General features: G+C 46.3%; 1 non-coding gene across 1 annotated transcript; it reads right to left on the bottom strand.

Moving 5' to 3' along the window:
* Positions 1 to 9,331: 9,331 nt before the first annotated feature.
* On the bottom strand, positions 9,332 to 9,470 carry LOC119931207. The gene has a single exon (XR_005452062.1). It is a non-coding gene; the product is annotated as a small nucleolar RNA SNORA7 (small nucleolar RNA).

The raw sequence follows: 9,470 nt of genomic DNA, 5'->3' as shown, positions 1-9,470 counted from the left end.
TGCCCCCTTCTACCTCACCTCCCTTCTCTCCTTCTATAGCCCAGCATGCAAACTTCACTCCTCTGCCACTAACCTCCTCACTGGGCCTCGATCTTGCCTGTCACGCCATCGACCCCCTGCCCACGTCCTACCTCTGGCCTGGAATGCCCTCCCTCCTCACATCTGCCAAACTAGTACACTTCCCCCCTTCAAAGCCCTACTGAGAGCTCACCTCTTCCAGGAGGCCTTCCCAGACTGAGCCCCCCTTTTCCTCTGCTCCTCCTCCCCTCCCCATCACCCCGACTCTCTCCCTCTGCTCTACCCCTTTCCCCGCCCCACAGCACTTGTGTAGGTATGTACATATTTATTATTCTATTTATTTTATTAATAATGTGTTTATATCTATAATTCTATTTATGTATGTACATATTTGTTTTGACGACTTGACACCTGTCCACATGTTTTGTTTTGTTGTCTGTCTCCCACTTCTAAACTGTGAGCCCATTGTTGGGTAGGGACCGTCTCTGTTTGTTTCCAACTTGTACTTCCCAAACGCTTAGTACAGTGCTCTGCACGCAGTAAGCGCTCAATAAATACTATTGATGAATGAATGAATATTTTATTATTCTACTTATTTTATTAATAATGTGTTTACATTTATAATTCTATTTATTTATGTTGATGCTACTGAGGCCTGTCTGTTTTGCTTTGTCATCTGTCTCCCCCCTTCTAGACTGTGAGCTCGTTATTGGGTAGGGTTTGTCTCTGTTGCCGAATTGTACTTTCCAAATGTTTAGTTCAGTGCTCTGCGCACAGTAAACGCTCAATAAATACGATGACATGAATGATTGGTGAAAGGCGGGGTGAAGTAAGCAGGCACAGAGCAGGGGTGCATGGATGTGGAGGTAGAAAAGGGGCTTATGGGACTGGGCACAGAGAGAGGCAGAGACTGGAAATACATCGCAATCTTCCCAGCAGATCTCTGGATATTAGCCTCGCTGGTGGCTGCCTTATCCCATTTTCTTCTAACAGACTGTGGAAGTGACTCTCAGCGATAGTCATTTCTGCCTCAACGTGTTGGCCTTGTTCTGGAAAAAAAAATTCTCAGGTGATGGGAAAGTTGCCTCACTCAACCATTGATTCAGCGGAAATTGAACAAGTTGGCAGACACCACCACCATTCATTCATTCAATCAATCGTATTTATTGATCGCTTACTGTGTGCAGAGCACTGTACTAACCACCTGTGATATCCATACCGACAGGCTCAACGCTACTCTCCTCACACATACACGGCGGTTCTTTCTTCACTGAATCTACTTGCCGTTGCCCCTCCATGAATCGGGTCATAACCGAAACAGAATCACAGTGTAGAATGAACCGTCCCCTATATTTCCATTATGTTCTAGCCAAATCATGGGATTAAAGCAGGTGCTCTAGAAGAAACGGCCTTACTGGGGCCAGATATGACTCAAATAAGGGAACTAGTCAGTCAGCCAGTCAATCACATTTATTGAGCGCTTCCTGTGTGCAGAGCACTAAACTAAACACTTAGGAGAGTACTTTATAACAGATACATTCCCTACCCACAACAAGTTTACAGTCTAGTCTGGAGCAGGAGACAGACATTAATATAAATAAATAAATTACAGATATGGATATGAGTGCTGCGGGGCTCGGAAGGGGGATAATAATAATAAGAATGGCATTTATTAAGCGCTTACTATGTGCAAAGCACTGTTCTAAGCCCTGGGGAGGTTACAAGGTGATCAAGTTGTCCCACGGGGGGCTCACAGTCTTCATCCCCATTTTCCAGATGAGGGACCTGAGGCCCAGAGAAGTGAAGTGACTTGCCCAAAGTCACCCAGCTGACAAGTGGCGGAGCCGGGATTTGAACCCATGACCTCTGACTCCAAAGCCTGGGCTCTTTAATAATAATAATAATGATGATGAGATTTATTAAGCGCTTACTATGTGCAAAGCACTGTTCTAAGCACGGGGGAGGTTACAAGGTAATCAGGTTGTCCCACAGGGGGCTCACAGTCTTCATCCCCATTTTACAGATGAGGTAACTGAGGCCCAGAGAAGTGAAGTGACTTGCCCAAAGTCACACAGCTAATTGGCAGAGTCGGGATTTGATCCCATGACCTCTGACTCCAAAGCCCGGGCTCTTTCCACTGAGCCACGCTGCTTCTCATGAATAAAGGGAGCAAGTCAGGGTGACGCAGAAGGGAGAGGAAAAAGAGGAAATGAGGGTTTAATCTGGGAAATCTTCTTGGAGGAGATGTGCCTTCAATAAGGTTTTGAAGAGTAATTATCTGTTGGATTAGTGTGACCCAATGGAAAGAGGATGGGGCTGGGAGTCAGAGGACCTGGGTTCTAATCCAGCTTCCACCATTTACCTGCTGTGTGATCTTGGGCAAGTCACTTAACTTCTCTGTGCCTCAGTTACCTCATCTGTAAAATGAGGATTAAGACGGTGAGCCCCATGTGGGACATGGACTGTGCCAAATCCAATTTGCGTGTATCTACCCCAATACTTAATATATTGTGGCTGACACATAGTAATTGCTTAGCAGATACCATAAAAATAATAAATATAATGGTGGTTGTGTTTGTTGAGTGCTTCCTAGAGGCCAAGCACTGTGTTAAGTGCTGGGGAATATAGACTGGAATCAGATCAATCCGGAATGAGCCAGAAGGTTTTCTTTTCCTGTTCTGCTTGCTTCCCGAGTTTGGGAAGTGAACTGAGTCCATTCTGCAGCAAGGAATAGCTTCCCCCAAATATAAGCTCCATCTGATGCTCCCCATGTCTCCTCTCTCTGCCTTCCCACCCTGGCTTTAGAACAGCGGTTCTGCTATCTGCAGCCTCATCCACTTCACCTACTCTGAGAAACGTTCTGGCTACGGCAGCAGGGCTTCAATCAATCAATCAATCAATCAATCGTATTTATTGAGCGCTTACTGTGTGCAGAGCACTGTACTAAGTGCTTGGGAAGTACAAGTTGGCAACATATAGAGACAGTCCCTACCCAACAGTGGGCTCACAGTCTAAAAGGGGGAGAACAGAGAACAAAACCAAACATACTAACAAAATAAAATAAATAGAATAGATAATAATAATAATGTTGGTATTTGTTAAGCGCTTACTATGTGCAAAGCACTGTACAAGTAAAATAAATAAATAAATAAATAGAGTAATAAATATGTACAAACATATATACATATATACAGGTGCTGTGGGGAAGGGAAGGAGGCTTCAGAGGAAACCTGATTGGGTTTGGCTTGGTAGTTGAGAAATTCTTCAGTTTATAAGGTCAAAAGCTACTTTCCCTTCCAACATCTCTTTCTTCCCATCTCTCCTCTCTTTTCCCTTCTCCTCATCTCTCTGCTCAGGAAAATCAGGAAATCCCAGAAATCAATCAATCAATCAATCAACGGTATTTATTGAGCGTTTTCTGTGTGCAGAGCATGTACTAAGCATGTGGGATATTACAACAGGGTAGGGAGACAAGAACCCTCACAGAGTGTAATTAAAACACCACAAAGAATAGTAATTCATTCACTCAATTATATCTATTGAGATATAGAGCACTATACTTAGCACTTGGGTGACTTTAATGCAACAATAAACAGACACATTACCTGCTCATAATGAGCTTATGGACTACAACTTACAGTCTACAGTCTTGGTAATAATAATAACAACAATAATAAACATCTGGCATTTTTGTGTCAGTATTTTCATTGGTTCTCATCATCCCCAGGAGATATGTGGGGGTGGTGGAGGAAGTGTTGGGGTGAGGGATTATTTTTGTCAATTTGCTGAGGCTAAGGATGGTTGTGCCTTTTATTAATAGTATTTTCTATGCACTTCTTATGTGTCAAACACCGTTCTAAATGCTAGGGTTGACACTAGTGCCTTGCTCCAAGTCCCTGTCCAGGTCTGTGGCAGTCAGGGTTAGGGTGTGTGTTTGCCAACCCTTAGCTCTGGGCCCTTTCTACAAAATCCAGGGGTGGCAGAGGAGCCACCAGGGATGCGCAGGAAGGGGTCAACCCTAGGGTGGCCAGAGACACACTCCAAAATTCCCATCCTCCAGGTGTTTGTGTCATCACATACCCTACGCCAGGGCGTGGTGTGACGTGATGATGTCACATGCCTCCATTTTTGCTTAAATCCGCTCAGTTGGGCTGGAAACTTGAGTGTTTGTCCCGGAACTCCCACCCCTCCACCTTGGTCCGGAGCCTTCGTGCTCCCCTGCCAGCTCCGGGTGAAGTCTGGAACGCCATCTGAGCTGCAGAACATGTTGGCAGGAGCCACAGCAGAGGGAGGCTTGCTGCCATAAAGAAAAAAATGGACATAAAAGTCTTCTAATCCTGGCTCGCCTGCTGTGTGGAACTTGAGGCAAGTAGCTTGACTTCTCTGTGCTTTGTTTTCCCACCTGTAACATGGGGATTCGATACCTGTTCCCCCTTCCCCCTTAGGCTGTGAGTTCCTCATGGGAAAGGGGCTATGTCTGACTTGATTATCTTGTAGAGTGCTTGACACATAGTATGGGATTAATGATGCCCCAATAATTAATTACTATTATTATTGTTTAAAATGGATCCAATCCTGAAAATGACTTCATTCATTCATTCATTCAATCATTTTTATTGAGCGCTTAATGTGTGCAGAGTACTGTACTAAGCGCTTGGGAAGTTCAAGTTGTTAACATATAGAGACGGTCCCTACCCAACAACGGGCTCACAGTCTAGAAGGGGGAGACAGACAACAAAACAAAACATATTAACAAAATAAAACAAATAGAATAGTAAGAAGACTTAGGAGTGCTCTCAAAGCCCGGAGTTCTGAGGCATCCCAGGGGACCTGGCTAAAGATGGTTTAAAACCAGGTGTCCAGGACCAATCATAAGGTGGCTTTGGGGCCTGGAGAGCCATCTGGTCCTCTGTCCTTGATAGACCCTGCTAAAACCATGTCATCCTCTAGACTGTAACCTCGTCGTGGGCAGGGAAGTGTCTGTTTATTGTTATATTGTCCCCTCCCAAACGCTTGGTCCTGTGTGCTTTGCACACAGTAAGTGCTCAATAAATTTGATTGAATGAATCAGTGAATCCTTTCTTAAGCATCGCCAAGGAAGCAAACACCAGTATCTCCTTTGACCTCATTCTGGTGTCTAACAAACCTAGTTTTCAGGAAGTTCTTTTGTCGAACTTCAATCCCTTCAGTTGTCTTTTAAACCAGTCTCCTCTTTCTCTGAACTCAGATCATCTCTTCACCTCTACTGGATAATAATACTAATAATCAGGGTATTTGCTAATACTTAACATGTGCCAAGCACTGTTCTAAGCGCTAGGGTAGTTACAAGTTAATTAGGTCAGACACAGTCCTTGTCCCACACGGGATTCCCAATCTAAGGAGCTGCCGAGAAGCAGCGTGATCTAGTGGAAAGAGCATGGATATGGGAGTCAGAGGACCTGGGTTCTAATCCTAGCTCTGCCAATTGCTTGCTGTGTGGCCTTGAGCAAATCAGTTCTCCGTGCCTCAGTTTCCTCAACTGTAAAACAGGTATTTGATCCCTGTTCTCCCTCCTACTTAGACTGTGAGCTCCATGTGGGACAGAGACAGAGTCTGACCTAATTAACTTGTTCCTACTCAAGCACTGTAGAATAGTGTTTGACAGATAGTAAATGCTTAACAAATACCATTAAAAAAAAGAGGGAGGAAGAAGAGGGATTGACTCCCTGTTTTGCAGATGAAGAAACTGAGGCCCAGAGAAGTGAAATGACTTCTTATCCAGAGTCACTCAGCAGGTAAGTGACGGAGCCAGTATGAGAGCCCAGGACCTCAGACTTGCCCGGCCTGTTTTAATAATAATAATAATAATAGCATTTGTTAAGCACTTACTATGTGCCGAGCACTGCTCTAAGCGCTGGGGTAGACACAAGGTAATCAGGTTGTCCCACGAGGGACTCACAGTCTTAATCCCCATTTTACAGATGAGATAACTGAGGCACAGAGAAGTCAAGTGACTTGCCCAAAGTCACGCAGCTGATCAGTGGCAGAGCCGGGATAATAATGATGGCATTTGTTAAGTGCTTACTATGTGCAAAGCACTGTTCTAAGCACTGGGGAGGATATAAGGTGATCAGGTTGTCCTACGTGGGCTGTTTTTTTTCCGCTAAGCCCCGCTCCTTCTCCCGGGTCCTTCAGGCTTTCATTCATTCATTCATTCATTCATTCATTCATTCAAATGTATGTATTAAACACTTAGTGTGCAGAGCACTGTACTAAGTGCTTAGGAAAGTACAAAACAACAGTAAAGAGTGACAATTCCTGCCCACAACGAACTCACAGTCTAAAATCTAGAGTTGAAGCAGCGTGGCTTAGTGGAAATGGCATTCACTCATTCATTCAGTCGTATTTATTGAGCACTTACTGTGTGCAGAGCACTGTACTAAGTGTTTGGAAAGTACAAATCAGCAACATATAGAGATGGTCCCTACCTAACAACGGGCTCACAGTCTAGAAGGGGGAGACAGACAACAAAACAAAAGCAAGCATGGGCTTGGGAGTCAGAGTTCGAGTGTTCTAATCCTGACTGTGCCACTTGTCTGCTGTGTGACCTTGGGCAAGTCCTTAACTTCTCTGTTCCTCAGTAATCTCACCTGTAAAATGGAGATTAAGGCTGTTCCCCCACTTCTAGACTGTGAGCCCGTTGTTAGGTAGGGATTGTCTCTGTTGCCGAATTGTACTTTCCAAGTGCTTACTCGGCACAGAGTAAGTGCTCAATAAATACGATTGAATGAATGAATGAATAGAGTCACCTGGCAGGGTGCATTGCAGAGAGGTTGGACGTTGTCTTTCCTGCTTAGGCATAGCGGCTGGCCTGTAAACCATCGACATGCAGTCCGTCATCCACACTCACCCCTTCCCTTGAGCTCCCATTCACACACACACACACACACACACACACACACACACACACACACACACACACACACACACACACACATACACAAAACCCTCCCCCCCTCAGATCACCGGGCAAGTTTTCGTCACTAGGACAGACATCGCCTGCTCAGACGCAAAGGGCCCCGTTTGCCTCAGTCCCAGCCTTCCCCTTTTCTGACCAAGGAGGAAGAGGGGCTTGGCTGGCCTGACTGGGCTCGGGGTTAAAAATAAGGAGGTGTTTCCGCTGTGGTGACAGGGGTTGTACCCTGCTCCTTCCCGCCTGGGGGGACCTGGGCGGTGAGTCAGGGGTGATTCAGGACATCGGGTAGCGGGGGGACCAGCCGGGGAGGCCCAGACAGAGGTAGGATATGGAGGCCTCCTGCAGAGATGGAGGAGGCCGAGAGAGCCTGCGGACAGTGGTGACGATAACCCCGGTATCTGTTAACTGCTTCCTTTGTGTCAAGAACCGCACTAAACGCTGGTCAAGATATGAAATAATTAGGACCCAGTCCCTGTCCCACACGGGGCTCACAGTCTAAGTAGGAGGGAGAACAGGGATTGAAGCCCCATTTTACAGAAGAGGCAACAGAGGGACAGAGAAGTGAGAGGATTTGCTTGTTGCGGGCAGGGAATGTGTCTGTTATATTGTGGCGTTGTACTCTCCCAAGCACTTAGTACTTAGTGGACTGTGCACAATAAGCGCTCAGTAAATACGATTGACTGATTGATTTGACTAAGGTCAGAAGACGAGCAAGCGGCAGAGCCGGGATGAGCCCTGACTGACTTGGGGGCCGGTGCTCTTTGCATCGTGGCCCCATGGCTTCTCAGGATGGGGTCCTGACTGCAGCTCCTGGCTCGGGGAGGCCCAGCCAGCCACGGTCCCTGACGGTGGTCCGGGATGGATCCTGCCCACCCCGCCTCCTGCCTGGGACAGCCGCTGGCAGCCGATAATAACAGTAATAATAATAATAAATAATAATAATTGTGGTATTTATTAAGTGGATATAACACAAGGCTGGGAGTCAGAAGGTCATGGGTTCTAAACGTGACTCCACCACTTGTCTGCTCTGTGACCTTGGGCAAGGTCAGGGGAGCAAGTCCGTGGCACTCTGCCAGGAGAACCTGTGCTTGAGTTGTTTTAGCAGTTGTGGTTTGCAATATTCCCTCGCCCAGCCCTCCTGATAGGGTGGCATGCACAGTGAGGCAGCTGGGCAGAAGAAGAGCATCTCTCTGACATCACCGCAGCAGCAGCAGAAGCAGCTGCTCTGGGGCTCTCGCCCATTTCGTAAGCCAACTTGGTTTAGTAAACCGGATTGACTTAGTACAAATGGGGGAAGTGTTTTTCACTTTGTTGTGAAAACTGGTGGATCTGTGTCCACGTGAGTGTTTGTGTAAAGCAGAATTGGAAGATTAAGAGGGAGAACCCAGCACAAAGAGACCCAACTGAACTTCCCAGTAAGGGTAATTGAGGGGCCTACGTTCAAAGCCTGGGAATTTTTTTCCCTCTGGTCTTAACTAGTCTACCCTTGATGAGTCAGTCGATGGGATTTAATAATAATGATGGTATTTGTTAAGATCTTACTGTGTGCCAGGCACTGTGCTAAGTGCTGGGGTGGATACAAGCAAATCGGGTTCTATCCTACTTATTTTATTTTGTTGTATGTTTGGTTCTGTTCTCTGTCTCCCCCTTTTAGACTGTGAGCCCACTGTTGGGTAGGGACTGTCTCTATGTGATGCCAATTTGTACTTCCCAAGCGCTTAGTACAGTGCTCTGCACATAGTAAGTGCTCAATAAATACGATTGATTGATTGATTGATTGATTGATTGACACAGTCCCTGTCCCATGTGGAGCTCACAGTCTCAATCCCCATTTAACAGGTGAGATAACTGAGGCCCCGAGAAGTGAAGTGACTTGCCCCAGGTCACACAGCGGACAAGTGGTGGAGTCATGATTAGAACCCATCACCTCCTGACTCCCAGCCATGCTATATCCACTATGCCATACTATCATTAATAGTAGCATCAGAATTATTATTATTATTCCACTGTGCAGAGCACTGAACCAAGCGTTTAGGAGAGTACAATGTGAGCCCCAACTGGGACAGGGACAGTGTCCGATCTGATTAACTTGTATCTACCCCAGCACTTTGAACATTGCTTAACACAATACTACACTAATACTGCACTTCTTGTCTTATGCTGTCGAGTTGTGCCCTATCCATAGCAACGGCAAGGAGACATCTCTCCCAGAATGGCTCACTTCCATTTGTTTGTGTATCCATAGAGTTGTCTTGGTCAAAATACAGAAGTGGTTTACCATTGCCTCCTTCCGCGCAGTAAACGAGTCTGCCCTCGACTGTCTCCCATGCTGCTGCTGCCCGGCGCAGGTGAGTTTTGACTTTTAGCAGACTGCCTTCCACTCACTAGCCACTGGCCAAGCTAGGGATGGAATGGGTATGCCTCTGCTTGACTCTCCCTCCCCGTAGCTGAGACTGGTAGAGGACTGGAAACTCTCCAGGTGTGACCCTGAGAGGGG

This window comes from Tachyglossus aculeatus, chromosome 7, assembly GCF_015852505.1.
Source record: "Tachyglossus aculeatus isolate mTacAcu1 chromosome 7, mTacAcu1.pri, whole genome shotgun sequence".
Lineage (NCBI taxonomy): Eukaryota > Metazoa > Chordata > Mammalia > Monotremata > Tachyglossidae > Tachyglossus > Tachyglossus aculeatus.
This window is presented reverse-complemented; position numbering and strand designations above follow the sequence as displayed.